This window comes from Giraffa tippelskirchi, chromosome 9 (assembly GCF_054371585.1).
Source record: "Giraffa tippelskirchi isolate mGirTip1 chromosome 9, T2T-mGirTip1v1.2.pri, whole genome shotgun sequence".
Lineage (NCBI taxonomy): Eukaryota > Metazoa > Chordata > Mammalia > Artiodactyla > Giraffidae > Giraffa > Giraffa tippelskirchi.
Window position 1 is genome coordinate 116,313,856 of NC_137283.1, and position 19,005 is coordinate 116,332,860.

The 19,005-nt window shown below is 39.4% G+C and overlaps 1 long non-coding RNA gene across 1 annotated transcript; it reads right to left on the bottom strand.

Moving 5' to 3' along the window:
* Window positions 1–7,970: 7,970 nt before the first annotated feature.
* LOC145520414 (uncharacterized) lies at window positions 7,971–18,798 on the bottom strand. The gene is made up of 4 exons (XR_014064454.1): window positions 18,268–18,798; window positions 14,966–15,114; window positions 9,993–12,546; window positions 7,971–9,422 (listed from the first exon to the last, which is right to left on the bottom strand). It is a non-coding gene; the product is annotated as an uncharacterized LOC145520414 (long non-coding RNA).
* Window positions 18,799–19,005: the final 207 nt, after the last annotated feature.

The following is a 19,005-nucleotide window of genomic DNA, read 5'->3' on the forward strand; positions in this document are numbered from 1 at the left end:
CTTTATCCTTATCTTGCTCAAAACTTTTTTCTAACATTAGACTATTTACAGCCAGATCTTAATACTAAAAACCATCATTAAAACAATCTCTACTAGGTCCAACACTCTTTTAAAAAAATTGCATAATATTTTATCCTCAAAAATTTAAACAGTTTTATTAGTAAATATCTCAATATGCAATTATATAAGAATAATAAAATACATTTGAGATTTCTTTAGAAATACTTCATGTGAAAGTAATAGGATAACTGATACACATAAACATAACTATGTAACCATACATGTGAATATTTTAATAAATCTTAAATAAAAACCGTAGGTATTCTCACCTATATAATCACAAGATAATATTAAGTTTATGGGCCTGTAATATTTTAATACTTTATTCAATTTACCACTCACATAAAGTAGAAGTTTTTAAGATTTATATTAATATTACAAGAGTATAGACAATTTTACTAAAAATATTCTGTTTACTGTAAAATGTATAAAGGTTAATATTAATTCACATGTCTCAATTTTATTAAAATCTAGCAGGTACTCCCTCAAAATTTTCTTCATGTCGTAAGATTATCCCTTTTAAATTAATTTTAAAAATCTAAAAATTTCTTCTAACTTACCTGATTTCAATAAAAACTCATTACACTTCCTAAAGATAAAAATTTTAGAAAGTACCTAGGGTTCATATTCAAGATGTTCTATGCAAATTATAACCGATAACCACAGAATGGCCTAACAGACATATATAATATACATCAAGGAAAAAGAGTCAAAAAACTCTGACTACCTACCCAGCAACCTTATAACATAAAGCCACGGTCCACTGACAGTGAGACTAATAAATGTGAATAGAAAAGATTTTACACAGAACTGTCACCAGATGGCAGTGTAGGTCGAATAGCCTAATGTTTACAAGTTAGCTCTTCAAATTTGGTACCAGACTCAGAAGGTAGATTTTTTATTACCAACAAAATTAGATCTCTTTGTGATTAAAAAACACATAACAAAATTATAATAAAAATAGTAAAAGAGCAATATTTTAAAGAAAAAATATTGTCAGTATGTAGGCTGCACCGTTTACCTTTCCTAGTGTTTCAAACTTGAGAATGCTTATGACAATCCTGAGAAAATTGTATAAAATATGCATTTCAAGTCTCCACCACTAATCTTTAGATTCTTAATCAGAGGTGTCAGATGTAACAGAGACTCCAGTTTAAAGAACTATTTAAAGCCATTCTAATACAGATGATCCATGAAAAACACTGCTCTAAAACTCAAATCCCCAAAGAAGTAGCACATCTGCATAATGAACTCCAATCTAGTCACTCATGAGGCCACAATTTCCAGCCTCGAGCCCTTGCTGCATTGTCTACACTTTTGAAATATTGCATTCAAATGTCAACAGACCAGAGAAATGACTCATTGGCCAAATCAAAGTTAATAATTTGAACATTAAAATAAATCATGATAGTATGGTATTTTAGCCTTCTATTAATAAATAATAAGACATTACAAATTCCTACATACATAAATAAATGAATGAATAAGTTGGAAGTTGAAGAGCAGGATATTTACTTTGGTTCAAAGTACCTCCATACAAATGTTTATTAATCACAGAGGGGGGAAAAGTAACTTTATAATAAATAAACTTGGCAAACACCACCTTCACTGAGTGATCAAAGAGAATGTCACTTTTGGACAGCAAAGGAAACCATAAGCAAAATGAAAAGGCAAACTACAGACTGGAAGAAAACATTTGCAAACAATGCAACCAACAGGGCTTAATTTCCAAAATATACAAATAATTCATACAACTCAATAGCAAGAAAACAAACAACCTAATCAAAAAATGGTCAGAGGACCTAAATAGACATTCATCTAAAGAAGACATACAGATGGCCAATATGCACATGAAAAGACACTCAACATAGCTAATTATTAGAGAAATACAAATCTAACTACAACAAGGTATCACCTCACACCAGTCAGAATTGTCATGATCAAAAATCTACAAATAACAAATGCTGGAAAGGGTGTGAAGGAAAGGGAACCTCCTCCACTGTTGGTGGAAATGTAAACTGGTGCAGCCACTATGGAAAAACAGTATGGAGGTTCCTCAGAAAGGTAAAAATAGAGTTGCTATATGATCCAGCAATCACACTTCTGGGCATATATCTGGAAAAAACTCTAATTTGAAGATATACAAGCACCCCCAATGTTCATAGAAGCACTATTTACAATAGACAAGACATGGAAGAAACATAAATGTCAACTGATGGATGAATGAATAAAGAAGACATGGTATATACACATGGTGAAATACTACTTAGCCATGAAAAAAGAATGAAATAATGCCATTTGAAGCAACATGGATGGACCTAGAGATTATCATACTAAGTGAAGTAAGCCAGACAGAGAAATATCATATGATATCTTTTATATTTGGAATCCAAAATATGATATAAATGAACTTATTTACAAAACAGAAACAGACTCACAGCCATAGAAAACAAATTTATGATTATCAATGGGGAAAGAGGGTGGGAGAGAGATAAATTAGGAGTTTGGGATTAGCAGATACCAACTTCTACATGTAAAACAGATAAACAACAAAGTCCTACTGGATAGCACAAGGAAGTATATTCAATATCCTATTAACATAATAAACCATAATGGAAAAGAATATGAAAAAGAATACATATATATGTATAATTGAATCACTTTGCTATACACCAGATACTAACACAATATCATAAATCAACTATACTTAAATTTTTAAAAAAATTTTCAAGAGCCCATGTCACCAGTGATAATCAAAACTGTGTTGCTCAATAATATTCAGTAAGAAGAACAGTGTCTCTGTTCCTCAAAGAATGTCTTTGATATTCCTGTCAAAGATATACAACTTGAATCTAATTATCAGGAAACATCAGACAAATCCAAATTAAGGGCCATTCTACAAAATAACTGGCCTATAAACCTCAAAAGTTTCAAGTCATGAAAGGAAAGACTGAAAACTATTACAGACTGAAGAAGACTAAAGATACACGACACCAAATGCAACATGTGATTCTGAACCAAAGCATTTTGCTCTAAAAGCCATTGGGACAGTTGCTAAAACTTGCATAGAATGAACATTCAATGTAGTTACCTATCATTATTAAATTTCTGATTTTGATGGCTGTATAGTGGCTACATAGGGAAATGCCCTTCTTTATAGGAAATATACACTGAAGTATTCAGGAATGATAGGCTTCGCTGGTGGCTCAGACGGTAAAGCATCTGCCTGCAGTGCGGAAGACCCAGGTTTGATCCTTGGGTCAGGAAGATCCTCTGGAGAAGGAAATGGCAACCCGCTCCAGTACTCTTGCCTGAAAACTTCCATGGACAGAGGAGCCTTATAGGCTACAGTCCATGGGGTCTCAGAGTTGGACACAACTGAGCGACTTCACTTTATTCGGGAATGATGGGTCATCAGTTTTGGCAACTTATGCTCAAATGGTTCAGGGCTTTTTAAAAAAGTTATTTTCACTATATTTCCAACTTTTAAATTTTGTGATTGTTTCAAGAAATTAATTCATCAATCTTTTCTTTTTTCCAAAAAGAAAATTAATATATGCATAATGTAAGTAGTGAAAGCAAAGAGGTATAAAATCAAAGTTGATCATCTTCCCAGTTCTTTCTCTGTCCCTATGCCCCACAGAAACAACAGTACCATTTTGACATTTATATAAACATTTATAAACATTGGGGCTTCCCTGGTATCTCAGCTGGTAAAGAATCTACCTGCAATGCAGGAGACTCTGGTTCGATTCCTGGGTTGGAAAGATCCCCTGGAGAAGGAATAGGCTACCCACTCTAGTATTCTTGGGCTTCCCTGGTGACTCAGACGGTAAAGAATCTGCCTGCAGTGCGGGAGACCTAGGTTCGATCCCTGAGTTGGGAAGATCCCCTGGAGGAGGGCATGGCAACACACCCCAGTATTCTTCCTGGAAAATCCCCATGGACAGAGGAACCTGGCGGGCTACAGTTCATGGGGTCACAAAAAGTCGGACACGACTGAGCGACTAGGCACATCACAGCCTATAAACATTTAGAGGGAATTTACTATTAATGATCTCCTTGAAGAGGAAATCTCTAGATCCCTGGAAGTAGCAGAAATTAAAAGATATAAAACAATTATCATGTACATATCCTGTTTAACAAATAAGATGAACCTTGAAATCCTGAAATACATAACAAGATTCTTAAGTCTGTCTGTGGTTTCCCTTGGGTTTTCCCACTAAAGGAATTGAATTATGGGCCCAAACCCATGGAATGACTGCATGGAAGCTTCTAAGACTTGGAAAAGAGAGAGAGTAACACACAGCCTTCTGAAAACATGGAAACTAGAAAACAAGACATTCTCCCAAATTGGGACTGGCCATGGCTGTATGGTAAGGTGCTCTCCTCCGACTCTCTAGAAGTTAAGTGTATTCCTATTTCTATTAATACAGTCTTCTGCTACTTTCACTTTTTTTCCCAGCTATATCATCCTGCGGGTTAAAAACATACTGACTTCATTGAAATGCCTGCTTTTTCAAAATACATGCTACTACCTAACCACAATACTCAAATTTCATCCTCCAAGTGTAATTGGTGTTAAAGGCATTTTTTTCCCTGTCATGCTTTTTTTTGGGGGGGAGTGGAATTCTGATTTTGTTATGTCGGTTTTATATTATCTCTGACCTCAATCTGCATGACTTCATCATGGCATTGACAGAACTACTGAAAACTTGGGTTTAAGGATAGAGTCCTGAGTCTTGCCCCTGGAGACCTCTCTTTAGCGGATAGGTACAGTCATCCAGGGCTTCCCAGGTGGCTCAGTGATAAAGAATCCACCTGCCAATGTAGGAGATGTGGGTTTGATCCCTGAGTTGAGAAGATCTCCTGGAGTAGAAAATGGCAACCCACACCAGTATTCTTGCCTGGGAAATTCCATGGACAGAGGAGCCTGGCAGGCTACTGTTCATGGGGTTGCAAAAGACTCAGATACAGCTGAACAACTAAACAACAAAAACAGTCATACAACTAGGTAAAAGTCCAATTAATAAAACTATCCTGCAACCCATATTTCTCTATTTTGATAGCATGGAGTTTTTAAAGTTATATTACTGCCAAGTGTATAGAAAACAATTTGACTACACCTGCCATATTTTTTCTGACCCATTTGTCTATTAACTCTAACAAAGTTAAAAGAAATAGTCTGCCAGCTTATTTTTAATTCAATGCTTTCTTACTGATGCCTCGTAAACCTTGATTCTAAGTGCAACAATGTCAATTTTGCAAAGTCTATTGTAAATCTTACCCAATCTTCTTAGTAATAAAAGAAATGTAAATTTAAAAAGAAGTAATAATGCATCTTTTACCAACAAACTGTTCAGAGTTTGTGGTACTTTCTGGTGTTGTTGAGACTACAGGGATCTCAGACTTTCATTTAACCAAAGGTGGCCTCTCTTGATGGCAACCTGGCAGAAGTATCAAAAGGCTTGAAAATGTAGATTTGCTTTGTCCCAATACTTCCTCTTCTAGTAGTTTATCCACAGGTCAACATGGATATAGACAAAGATATAGCTACTAGTACGTATACTCAGCATGTTTATAATAGGGGATAAAAGATATAATGAGAAAAAAATCCAAAACAGAAGATTTGTGAGATGCATATCTATACAATGGAATACTAGACAACCATTTAAAATGATGTTGCAAAATGTTTAATATCTTAGAAAGATGGGCACAGTTGGGGAAAAATGGCAAAACAGAATACCTAATAAAATCCTATTTTGTGTGTGAGTGTATATGTGTATGTGTGCATACATACAAGTGACTAAACTGTATATATCAAAATAGGCAGATTAGTTGTCTATGGATGATGAGGTTAAAGGAATTTTTTTCTATTTCATTCCATTTGATTACCTATGTTTTCTAAATATTATTCAATGCCTATGTATTTTATTAGGAGAAACAGCAATTACTAGCCACTGTCTATTGTGCATGTGTGCTAAGTCACTTCAGTCGTGTCCAACTCTTTGCGACCCTGTGGACTGTAGCCTGTCAGGTTCCTCTGTCTTAGGGATTCTCCAGGCAAGAATACTGGAGTGGGTTGCCATGCCCTCCTCCAGGGTATCTTTCCAACCCAGGCATCAAACCCACATCTCTTATGTCTCCTGCACTGGCGTGCATGCGTGCTAAGTCACTTCAGTCGTGTCTGACTCTGTGACCCTATGGACTGTAGTCCGACAGGCTCCTCTGTCCGTGGGATTCTCCAGGCAAGAATACTGGGGTGGGGTGCCATGTCCTCTTCCAGGGGATCTTCCCGATCCAGGGATCGAACCCAGCATCTCTTAAGTCTACCTGCATTAGCAGGTGGGTTCTTTACCACTACTGCCAGCTGGGAAGCCCCACTGTCTATTATAAACATTGTCTATTTCTACAGGCATGGCTGAAACTAACAGAATGCAAGTAACCTATTCCTCTTTTTCTCCCTTTACTCTCCATGGTAATTTTTTAATGCTTAGAATAAATTTATTTGTAATAGCCAAGAACTGTAAAAAAAAAAAAAAAAAACCAAAGGCCCATCATGAGTCAGTGGAATAACACATTACAGCATATCCATACAACAGAACACTTCTCAGTTTTAAAAAAGAATGAACTATTGATACAACATGGATGATGCATATTGATGCAATAACATGGATGAATCTCAAGATAATTATGCTGAGTTAAAACAAGCCATACCAAAAATAAATTCATATTGTATGATTCCATTTATATAAAATTCTAGAAAATGCAAATAAATCTATAGTGATAGGGAGCAGATAAATTATTACTTAGGGAAAATGGATAGAGAGGAACAAGTTAAGGACATGAGGAAATTTTGGAGGTGATGGATATGTTCATTGTATTCATTATCTCCACGGTATTTTGTTCTAAATTTCTTACAGTCCTTTCACATCCTGCTTCAGATATACCTCAATAGGATTTTACTTCCTTCCTAAATAGAAGAGCCTTTGAATTCTGAGATTGGATTTTATATCTCTATATATCTGGTTTTCCCTGGTGGCTCAGATGGTAAAAAATCCACCTGCAATGCGGGAGACCTGGGTTCTATCCCTGGGTTGGGAAGATTCCACCGGAGAAGGAACAGCTACCTAATCCAGTATTCTTGCCTGGAGAATCCCATGCACAGAGGAGCCTGGCAGGCTACAGTCCATGGGGTTGCAAAGAGTCAGACATGACCGAGCAACTTTCACTCACACTCACTCATCTCTACATATCTCCACTACCATGAAGTATATTATCATATGAGAGAAGACACATAAAATGTTCAGATTAAATGGGGACAGACATTTTTTTCAAGAGAAAAATCTACATCTATGGTATCATGGGTGTTTGACATCCAAAACTGTTTCAGGGGACTCAGCTTTCTGGAAAGAAGAGGGTTAAGCAGATCTGAAGTAGGGGGTTTCTAGACTGATAAAGAGGAGAGGAAAAGGAAGGGGGCTCTGGTGGTGAGTTATTTACCACCAGGGTCTTAGTGAGCCTCCCAGCATAACTGCCTGATAGTCCACTACAACTCCTGTTTCCAGACAGGCGAGCCACAGACACTGGCTTCTTCCTGCCTCAAGTGTTTCTTGTTCAGTCACTCAGTTGTGTACAACTCTTTGCAACCCCATGGTTTCCAGAATCATCCCACTGGTAAAGCTGTGAACATGGGATACAACTTCTGTGCATGTGCAATAAATATCCACATTCCCTGGTTTCAGAGGGAGTTCCTATCAATCCCAGAAAGAAAGCTACACAGTGAGTGTCTTATGACCAAGTACTTCAGCTCCCAAAAGGTCTCTTTTACTGTAGCTGACCTCTCCTCCATGTTCCCAGCTAAAATTAAAAAAAGAATTGTTGTTCTAGTTAATTTTTTTCCAGGTACCTTTTTTTTTTTTTCTATTTCAGCCATCCTTATAAAAATAAGACTCTAGTTCTAAGAGCAGGCATTTGGACCTCTCTGGCAGGGACTCCTGCCCTGGGCAAGCACACTTGATGATCACACGGTACATGGTCCCTTCTCTCATGACCATCTGCTAGACTGGCTCTCTGCCCACTCACAAGCTCACTGAATTGTTTCACTAAGACACAGGTGCCAGGCTATCATGGGTCTAAATGAGCAGCCCACATAATACAGCAAAATGCTCCTCTCCCCTTCAGGAAGATCCTTCCCCACGACTGCCTTAAAGGAGTGTCACCACATGGCTTCTGAAGCTTGATTAAAGCCAGAGACATGGGGAACTCAAAGAAAATGTTGTAAGAATCAAACCCTGACAGATGAGGGGGTCCCAGAGCAGAGCAACAGTGGCCATGTCAGCTATGGTGCAGCTATGGTGTGGGGTGGACAAGAATCTTACAACTCTAGAAGGAAAGAAGTCATTCCCACCCCCGTCCCTGAATATATTTAAAATCAAGGGAAGGAATATGAGTTGTGTGTATGACTGTGCCTTACAGAAGAGAGAAGAGAATGTACCATGGGAGTTAAAGCCAAAGACATGTGTGTGACCCAACGCTGCCCCTTGATGAGACCTTTAGGCAGCCTCTGAACCTCAGTGTCCTTAACACTGCCTTTTATGATCCACCCTTGAAGGTCACAACATGTGACTTCCACATATTCTACAGGTAGAAGTAATTACAAAGCTCTACCCTCACTGACTCATGGAGAAATGTCAACAATGAATTATAAGAAGACCATGAGGGATGAGATAAATATTCTCCATCTTTAGAAAAATACAATCTTCCACACCATACAAGCTTTAAAGTACTCTATAAATGTTATTTTTATTACAATAGTAATAATAAAATGTTATGTCTTTTATTTCAACTTACCACAGGAAGTGATTTCTAAAAATGGGGTTACATGGGCATATTGAACTTTAAGGAGGAACTAAAGAAAGAATCCACCTGCCAATGCAGGAGACACGGGTTCAATCCCTGATCTGGGAAGATCCCGCATGCCACACGGCAACTAAGCCCATGGGCCACAGTTATTGAGCTTGTGCTCTAGAGCCTGGGAGCAACTACTGAAGCCCAAGCACACTAGAGCCCATGCTCCGCAACAGCAAAGGCCACTGCAGTGAGAAACCCGCGCACCAACTAGAGAGTAGCCCCCACTCGCCACAACTAGAGAAAAGTCCACTTGGGAAGGAAGACTTGGCACAGCCAAAAATAAATAAACAAATAAAAAATGTGTTTTATTTTTATTTATTTATTTTGCAGCCCACCAGGCTCCCCCGTCCCTGGATTCTCCAGGCAAGAACACTGGAGTGGGTTGCCATTTCCTTCTCCAATGCATGAAAGTGAAAAGTGAAAGTGAAGTCGTTCAGTGGTGTCCGACTCTGTGCGACCCCATGGACTGCAGCCTACCAGGCTCCTCCATCCATGGGATTTTCCAGGCAAGAGTACTGGAGTGGGTTGCCATTGCCTTCTCCGAAAAAATGTGTTTTAAATAGAGGAAGCTAAGGTCATAGTAATAGCACAGAAGGCATCTTTACTCAAAGACTAGTGGTACATTATTTATACCAAAATATTCAAAGAAATGTTTATACATTTCATTAGTCCCTTTTCTTTAAAAAAAAAAAAAAAAACTCACCTGGCCTTAATTATACTTTTTCCTTTCTTGCAGTTTAATAGAATCCAAATACAAGTCTTAGATTAGCTGCTAAATCAACGGAGAAGGCAATGGCACCCCACTCCAGTACTCTTGCCTGGAAAATCCCATGGACGGAGAAGCCTGGTAGGGTGGGGTCGCTAAGAGTCAGACACGACTAAGCAACTTCACTTTCACTTTTCCCTTTCATGCACTGGAGAAGGAAATGGCAACCCACTCCAGTATTCTTGCCTGGAGAATCCCAGGGACGGCGGAGCCTGGTGGGCTGCCGTCTATGGGGTCGCACAGAGTCGGACACGACTGAAGTGACTTAGCAGCAGCAGCAGCAGCAACAGGACACGCATGAAGAAGTTGACTTGCTTGAGAGTCCAGATGACTTCTAAAGTTTCTATAAGTTCTAGAAAGCTGGGAGTCTCTGAGTCAGTTGGATTTTCCTTGCATTAAAATTTTAAGGAAATATTTACACTTGTCCAAAATTCTAGTTTTCTTTCTTTTTTTGGAATAACTAGTGTAATATATCCTCACAAATCCATCAATTAGCTTAAACAATAATCAACACATGACCAATCTCATCTCATCTATATCATTCTCTTGTCCCATCTCCATTTTTTTTATACAGTAGGTCGTTGTTGGTTATTTATTTTAAATATAGCAGTGCATACATGTCAATCCCGAACTCCCTAACTATCCCTCCCCACCCACGTAACCGGGAGTTCATTCTCTAAGTCTGTGAGTCTGTTTCTGTTTTGTAAATAACATTCTCTATCAATTTTGTAGATTCTTCATATAAGCGATATCACACGATATTCCCTTTGTCTGACTTACTTCATTCAGTATGACAGTTTCTACGTACATCCCTATTGTTGCAAATGGCATTCAGTTCAGTTCAGTCACTCAGTCGTGTCCAGCTCTTTGCAGTCCCATGGACTCCAGCACACCAGGCTTCCCTGTCCATCACCAACTCCTGGAGCTTGCTCAAACTCATATCCATCGAGTCGGTGATGCCCTCCAACCATCTCATCCTCTGTTGTCCCCTTCTCCTCCCACCTTCAATCTTTCCCAGCATCAAGGTCTTTTCAAATGAGTCAGTTCTCCACATCAGGTGGCCAAAGTATTGGAGCTTCAGCATCAGTCCTTCCAATGAATATTCAGCACTGATTTCCTTTAGGATTAACTGGTTTGATCTCCTTGCAGTCCAAGGGACTCTCAAGAGTCTTCTCCAACACCACAGTTCAAAAGCATCAATTCTTCAGTGCTCAGCTTTCTTATAATTCAACTCTCACATCCATACATGACTACTGGAAAAACCATAGCTTTGATTAGATGGATCTTTGTTGGCAAAGTAATGTCTCTGCTTTTTAATATGATGTCTAGGTTGGTCGTATCTTTCCTTCCAAGTAGCAAGCATCTTTTAATCTCATGGCTGCAGTCACCAACTGCAGTGATTTTGGAGCCCAAGAAAATAAAGTCTGTCACTGTTTCCATTGTTTCTCCATCTATTTGCCATGAAGAGATGGGACCAGATCCATGATCTTTGTTTTTTGAATGTTGAGTTTTAAGCCAGCTATTTCACTCTCCTCTTTCACTTTCATCAAGAGGCTCTTCACTTTCTGCCATAAGGGTGGGGTCATCTGTGTATCTGAGGTTATTGATATTTCTTCTGGCGATCTTAATTCCAGCTTGTGCTTCATCCAGCCTGGCATTTTGCATGATATACTCTGCCTATAAGTTAAATAAGCAGGGTGACAATAGACAGCCTTGACATACTCCTTTCCCGATTTGGAACCAGTCTGCTGTTCCATGTCTGGTTCTGACTGTTGCTTGTTGACCTGCATACAGATTTCTCAGGAGACAGGTAAGGTGTTCTGATATTCCCATCTCTTGAAGAATTTTCCACAGTTTCTTGTGATCTACACAGTCAAAGGCTTTGGCATAATCAATAAAGCAGAAGTTGATGTTTTTCTGGAATTCTCTTGCTTTTTCTATGATCCAATGGATATTGGGAATTGGCATTAGTTCATTATTTTTGATGGCTGAGTAATTTTCCATTGTATATATGGACCACAATTTCTTTATCCATTCCTCTGTCAATGGATATTTAGATTGCTTCCATGTCTTGGTTATAGAGAAATTCCAATTTTCAACTTACAAGTGTCCGTAGTGGCCAAGTGGCAACAGAGAGACTAAAAGTGGTGAAAGAAAGGAGAGAGAAATATTGCCTGTGCCCAAATACTCCTTGAGTGGGTGGATGAGAAGAGGAAGGTTTCCAGAGCTCAGGGTTCAGGTCCTATATAAGGTAAATACTATAGAATGGACTGGTAAAGGGCCTGGGGTCCCATTGAGTGCACCTAATGAAAGGAAGTTGGGAATCTAATCCCTACCTGAGACCCAATATCCTCAAATTATCCCTCTGTTCCCTAGGTAGACTCCCCATCTCAGCCCCATCAACAAGATAAGTATCAGAAACATACAAGTTTCCTGAGGCTGTAATTTTAGGCTGTCATCATTGTTAGCATCAAGAACTCTGCCTATCAGCTATTAGCAATCGAATGACTCAGGTGGTATTTCTAAGTGAAAAAAAGCATGCTTCACAAAGGTCAGCATGTGTGACCATTTCTGTACAAAAATAACGTATATTCATATATACATATTTATTCATTCAATGAATAAATACTTGTCCAGTGGCTACATATGCTTTCATGTGCCTAGAACATGTCTCTAGAGGGCATCTAACAAACTGGAGGCAGTTGTTGCCTCTGGCCAGGGGAACTGGGGGGCTAGGAGGGAGGAGGCAGGAGGGGGACTTTGTTTTCACTAAATCTTCTTTGGTGGCTGTTTAGTTGCTGTCATGTCTGATTCTTTGCAACCCCACGGACTGTAGCTCGCCAGGCTCCACTGTCCATGGGCTTCTCCAGGCAAGAATACTGGAGTGGGTTGCCACTTCATTCTCCAAGGGATCTTCACAACCCAGGGATCAAATCTGGGTCTCCTGCATTTCAGGATTCTTTACCGACTGAGCCACCAGGACTTCCAGATTTTGTACTATGTACATATATTACCTATGTTTTAAATTGTTGGAAGTTACTCTGGAATGACTTGTGACCAGTGTGGTTACTGAGCCACCAGTAATTCCAGATTTTGTGCTATGTACATATAATACCCATTTTTTAAATTGTTGGAAGTTATTCTGGGATGACTTGTGACCAGCGTGGGTGCCCGTGCACTAGCACGGGCTCCCTGACAGGACAAAGAACCCCAGGCCTGTCATGCCATAGTTTTTTCTCACAGTTTTGCACTGGTTCCTATTTAAAGTACATCATAAAAAGTAGTAACATAAGAAGTTTTTAATTTGTCTTAGCCTGGGTTCTTCTGAAAACAGAACCTAAAACAAAGGTCTAAGTGTAAGCAGTTGAATTGGGAGTGATCCTAGGTTGCAGAATGCAGGAGAGGGCAGCTAAAGACAGGAGGGGAAGCCACTCCCAAGACAGGCTCCTAGTTGGCTTCCCCTTGGACCACTCTTCTCCTTGACTGGGTGGGGATGCATAAGAAGCCTCATGAAAGGCCGGTGAGAACTGGGCTGGGAGACAAGAGACGGAAGTAGTTAATCATCAGCTCTCATCCTCACGGGTCAGGGTTTGTCCCAGTAGGGTTTCCTGTACCTGCAGATGGACACTTTTAACTGTTTCCTAAGATTTTCTAAGATTTCCCACCTGAAGGTGTCAGAGAAACCCCAGACAGGAAGCAAGAGGTGCTCACTGCACAGGCCTGAGGTGAGATACATTTGAGATGTACCCAAATGAGGCTGGCTGATGCCCATTCATTGCTGGTCAACACAGCACTGGCTAGAATCAAAGGGAAGCCAGAGAAGTGCCCAATACATTCATAAGAAACTCCTTCTTTAACAAATTTTGTATTATTTCATGTCTCTGGCCAAAAAATAGCACTAATTTTGTACTTCTGAATAAGAATTTAATATATAAAAATATTGTCAATTGCTCATATGCATAAACAATATTTCTGGAAGTATCCTCAAGAACATTTACACTAGTATTTCCATGGAGGAGAATTTAGGTCAAGGAAGATTTGCACTACTTACCTTGTTGTATCTTGAATTTTGAGTCATGAGAATGTATTATCTATGTTATCCATTAAAAACAAAATTAGTTTTAAGAGATGATAAATATAAGACACATAAAATTAAAATATCCTATTTTAGAAATTTTGCAAAGTAGTCAAAGAAAGAAAAACACAGACTTTTTATTAAAAACGGAAATTTGAATATATGTTTACCCCCACTCTATCTGAAACCCTATAAAATGCGAGTAAAGAGATATTTTAAAGCATAAACCAAGGAAGCCAAGGCAGCAAAAGATAATAGAACATTAATAAAATTTTGGAAGCTAGAGAGTGGATAGATGAGTGATAACATGACCTAGTGGACTAGAGAAAGCAGAAACCTAGGTCAGCAGAGGGAGAAACCAAAATGTACACAGATTTGCACCATAACTGCAGACAGACTCAGGAATTAGAGGGACTGATATACCAATGAAAGTAGAGTTAAGAGGGGTTCAAATCAGGAGAGTGGGTTTAAGTCAGTGTAGGAAGAAGGTTACCTTGGATTCCCCTCTCATCCCATGCAGCTAGGGCTGCCCTCTCCCATCCCAGTAGAAGAATAGAGAGGATGAACTGGAGGGACTGTCTGCTCTGAGGGACTCAGGGCAGAGTTGGGGACTGAAACATCTATTAAAAATGGGGGACTAAGTCTATATACTTCTTCCATTCAGCTCCCACTTTTAAAAAAAAAGAAATCTAGGGAGGAAAGGAGCAAAAAAACAAAAATGAAACTGTAAAAGATGATTTTTACATAAAAGCTTCACTCAGTATGATAATCTCCAGGTCCATCCATGTTGCTGCAAATGGCATTCTTTCATTCTTTTTTATGGCTATGGGGTCGCACAGAGTCAGACACGACTGAAGCGACTTAGCAGCAGCGGCAGTATTCCAGTGTATACATGTACCACGTCTTCTTTATCCATTCCTCCATCACCAGACACTTAGGTTGCATTCACATCTTGACTACCATATGTAAATAGTGCTGCAATGAATACAGGGGTGCATATATCTTTCCAAATTATGGTTTTCTCCAGATAAATGCCCAGTTTTATGTATTCTGATACTTTAAGATAGATTTTTATATACAAGTAAATATATATTCACAACCTTAAGTCAAAAGTAATATGCTATTTATTTATCAATAAATCCTTCTGTCACATAATTAATTTGAAGTAAATTTATCCACATGTACCACAAATAAGGTGACACTAGTGGTAAAGAACCTGCCTGCCAATGCAAGAGACGTAAGAGACTGGGGTTCATTTCCTGGGTGGGGAAGATTCCCTGGAAAAGGACATGGCAACCCACTCCAGTATTCTTGTCTGGAGAATCCCACAGACAGAGGAGCCTGGCGGGCTATAGCCCATAGGGTTGCAAAGATTTGGACACGACTGAAGCGACTTAGCACATACCACATACAAAGAAGATGTCAAAATTTTTGTTTACATAACAGAGTCATTAGGATTGAATTATAAATGAACTTCGTAATCTAAGCTTAAATATCTTCTAAATTAATACATTTTTACTTAAAACTATTTCTGTAGACTATCCATGTAATAAAAACAAAAAATTGAAGTTCTTAAATGGATTTGTCAAATGATAAGTGACTGTGAAAGGAATTCATAAGTCAAAGTATTCAAGAGACAGGGGTTTATAGAATTAATGTTGGGCATTCCAGAGACCTTGCCACTATGTGCTGGATGCATTCTGAAAGCCCCTTAACAACACCAAAGTCTTTCTGTTTACCATTACAGTCATGTGCAGTCAGTCAGAATTGCATGCTGGTTAAACTCTCTAAGCTTCAGTTTCTACATTTATAAAATGAGAGCTCCTTCCCAAGATTGTTAGTCCCATTAAGTGAATGAAGTGGCTAACAGTGATTAGGCATATGATCAGCAGTCAATAAATTACAGATGCTTGTGTGTGTAACACTTACAATAGATATATATCCCCAGAAGAAACACACTAACTCAAATTCTCATCATGGTCTAATTAACTGATATCACAACTTCCCTGAGAAGAAAGAAAACACAAAGTTAAAAGAGGAAGATGGTACTCATCAGCTCAAAAGTGAAGACAAAACAGGGCAAAGACATACTCTTGCCTAAAGAATATTTAGCATACACAAAGTATCTGCCAATAACATAAATGTACTTGCCCCTGTCTGAACTAACAGGAACCTGAAGACTTCATACCCTGAAAGCAGTCAGATAGAGTAAGACAAAAGAAGGAAAGACTGAGTCAACACCAACATCCAGAAGGTTGCTACCATGTAACCAAACACAATCACTAACTAAAATACAACTAACCACAATCACAGAGCCACAACATGGCAGCAGCTGAGAGGGGCCCAGGAGCCCACCTAAGGAGCTCCAACACTGTGCAAAAGGCAAAATAAAGAGCCCAGGTGATCTGCCCAAGGTCACACCTGATTAGAGGCAGAGGCCAAATCTGAATCAGAATTTCCATTTCATTGCCCTTTCTTGTTTAAAAAAAGAAAAAAGTTTATGTGCAGGCATGGAGGAAGCAGGCAGTGGTGTGGAACAGCTTCTGGAGTATAAAAAGAAAAGGTTGCTAACCCTGCAAACAGCATGTGCTTGGCTGGCAATAAGGGCCAAGGTTGACAAGGCAGAAAGTCTTTCCCCTAAGAACGAAAACATTCTACGTTCTTCCTCCTACAGGAGGCAGAGTAAGACAGCCCTGCTTTCTAAAATGACCACTGCTTTCAGATATGTTTTCCACATACCCATCAGAATGGAAATCAGCCCAGATCCCTTCCTCAGAAGAGTTAAGCACAGAAGCATCACTCGAATGGAACGAGCAGCTTGCAGAATGGCTGCAATGAGTTGGTTCCCTCGTAAATAGATTGAACATTATCGCTCTGCTTCATACCCTCAAAGGAACTCGGTCCCGTGAATGGAATGGTATATTATAACTGGCATAAAATAGGCCACCACTTTAGTTACAACACAGGATTGTCCAAATAAACAAGCATTAATCATGCACATTATGTGGAGCATAATGCTTCAGAGAGCTTCTGCAAACAGCTCCAAATGAACTCGACCAAATTATACCATCTGACAGCTGTTCCGTGACCTGTGGGAAATGAGTTGGTGGTCTCAGTCCAGTTCCTAGTGGACAGGTGTCCAAAGCACAAAAACTACCCTCACAATTGGGCCTAATTAGCAACCTGGTTGTTGCAGCCGCAGTAAAACCTGGAGCCCATATCTGCGCCGTGTTGTTGGAGGCCCAGCTCAACATCGGGTGGCACACGCTGATGGCTTAGTGCACCAGCGCTAGCATGGCGCCTGCACACAATGTCGTTGCTTCAGGAGAAACAGAACTGGGTCCAGGACTGGCTCTCTGCCTCTCGCCTGACTCCCCCAAGCCGAAGATGTCAGAGACAGGGCACTGCTTTAATCCAGGGAATGAACATATTTGTAACACTTAAGGGTTACAAACATGCACCCTTCATGAGAGCAGTAGACATCTATCACACCAAAACTCAGATTTCACTGGATTCCCAACCATTCCTCCAAATCTTTCCTTTCACCTCACTGCCTTCACTGAATCCCGTCTGCCTCTGAGGACACAGTATCCCCTGCAGCCCTCCCAAGTGTGCCATTGTTGGTCTCCAAGGAGAACACAGCTCAGCACCAGGGATGGGGAAGGGTTATCCTCGTTCCTGAATGTCACTTCCAAAGCCATTTCTTCCCAAACCTTGCAAACTCCGATACCCAAGGCAATCAGCTCTACCCCTACCAATTGACTTTCTAGCCAGTCCTCTTGTTCAGAAGCTTAGAGCCTTCTTCCTCTCTGAACCTCTCTTCTGAAATCATCAATGGTGGTTTCAATACCCACTTGGGTGAACCACAGACACTCTGGCTCCTCAGCCACACACTCCCATAGCTGTTCTCCAGGCTTTGTCATTACCAGATAGGGCACCACCTCTAGAAGTCAAAATTCAAATAGTACTCTCTTGCACCACCACTGGTCATTTCTAGCTCCTTCTGTTACAGTGGCCTTCTCCATGACTCTTCCAGAGCATGCAGACCAATCCACTGACACACACCTGTCTCACTATTCGTTGACTCCCCTTCCTTGCTCTTCTCTCATGTCATTGATGCCTCTCTCTTATTGGCACCTCACATTCCCTCATTCTTTACATCCAATCTAACATCAAGTCTTGTCAACTTTATCTTTGCACTATATTCACTCATTCATTTCTTACTCACTATTCTATCCCAGCTTCTGGCTCACAATATAGACTCAATATAATAAATCAACTATACTTCAAAAAAGCATGTTTCCAGAACAACAAAAGGATTGATTCCATTTATATACCATTCTAGAAAATACTTGGGCTTCCCTGGTAGCTCAGATGGTAAAGAATCTGCCTGTGATGCAGGAGAACTGGGTTCAATCCCTGGCTTGAGAAGGTCCCCTGAAAGGGAACCCACTCCAGTATTCTTGCTGGGAGAATCCCCATGGACAGAGGAGCCTGATGGGCTACAGTCCATGGAGTCACAAAGAGTTGGACACGACTGAGTGACTTTCAGCTTCCCTTCTAGAAAATACAAAATTACAGGACAGGAATTAACTACCAGAGTCTGGGAGAAGCAGTATAGCACTGACTACACAAAAGGCACAAAGAAATTTTTTAGAAAGATGGAAATATTGTACATATCTTAAATGTATTATACAACTATATATTTGTTAGAACTCATCAAACTATAAATCTAAAGGGTGAATTTTACTGTAAACTCTCTAAATGTGATTGTTTTTACAATTCATTAGTTTTACATTTCCATAATAAAAACATGTTTAAAATGAATCCCAGTATCATGCAAATGCTCCTCAGCTTCTATTTGTAACAAACCATATACTTAGACTGCAAATGCAAGGATGCAAGGCAAAACAAGGCACAGACTAGGAGCATATGTTTACAAAATACATTCTGATGAAGGACTTGTGCTAGAATATTATATATAAAGAATTTCACCACTCGAGTATGACAGACATATGTTTCATATGTCATTCATGTTTCATAAGTATATACATATATGTATATGTGTATACGAATTCTTAAATGTTGACCTAATGAAGTTTCACGGAGCAAGAAAAGTCTACCAGAAAGTTTTTGCTAAACTGAGATTTTAGTTTCAATATCCTCTTTCTACAAACAATAACTCATGATA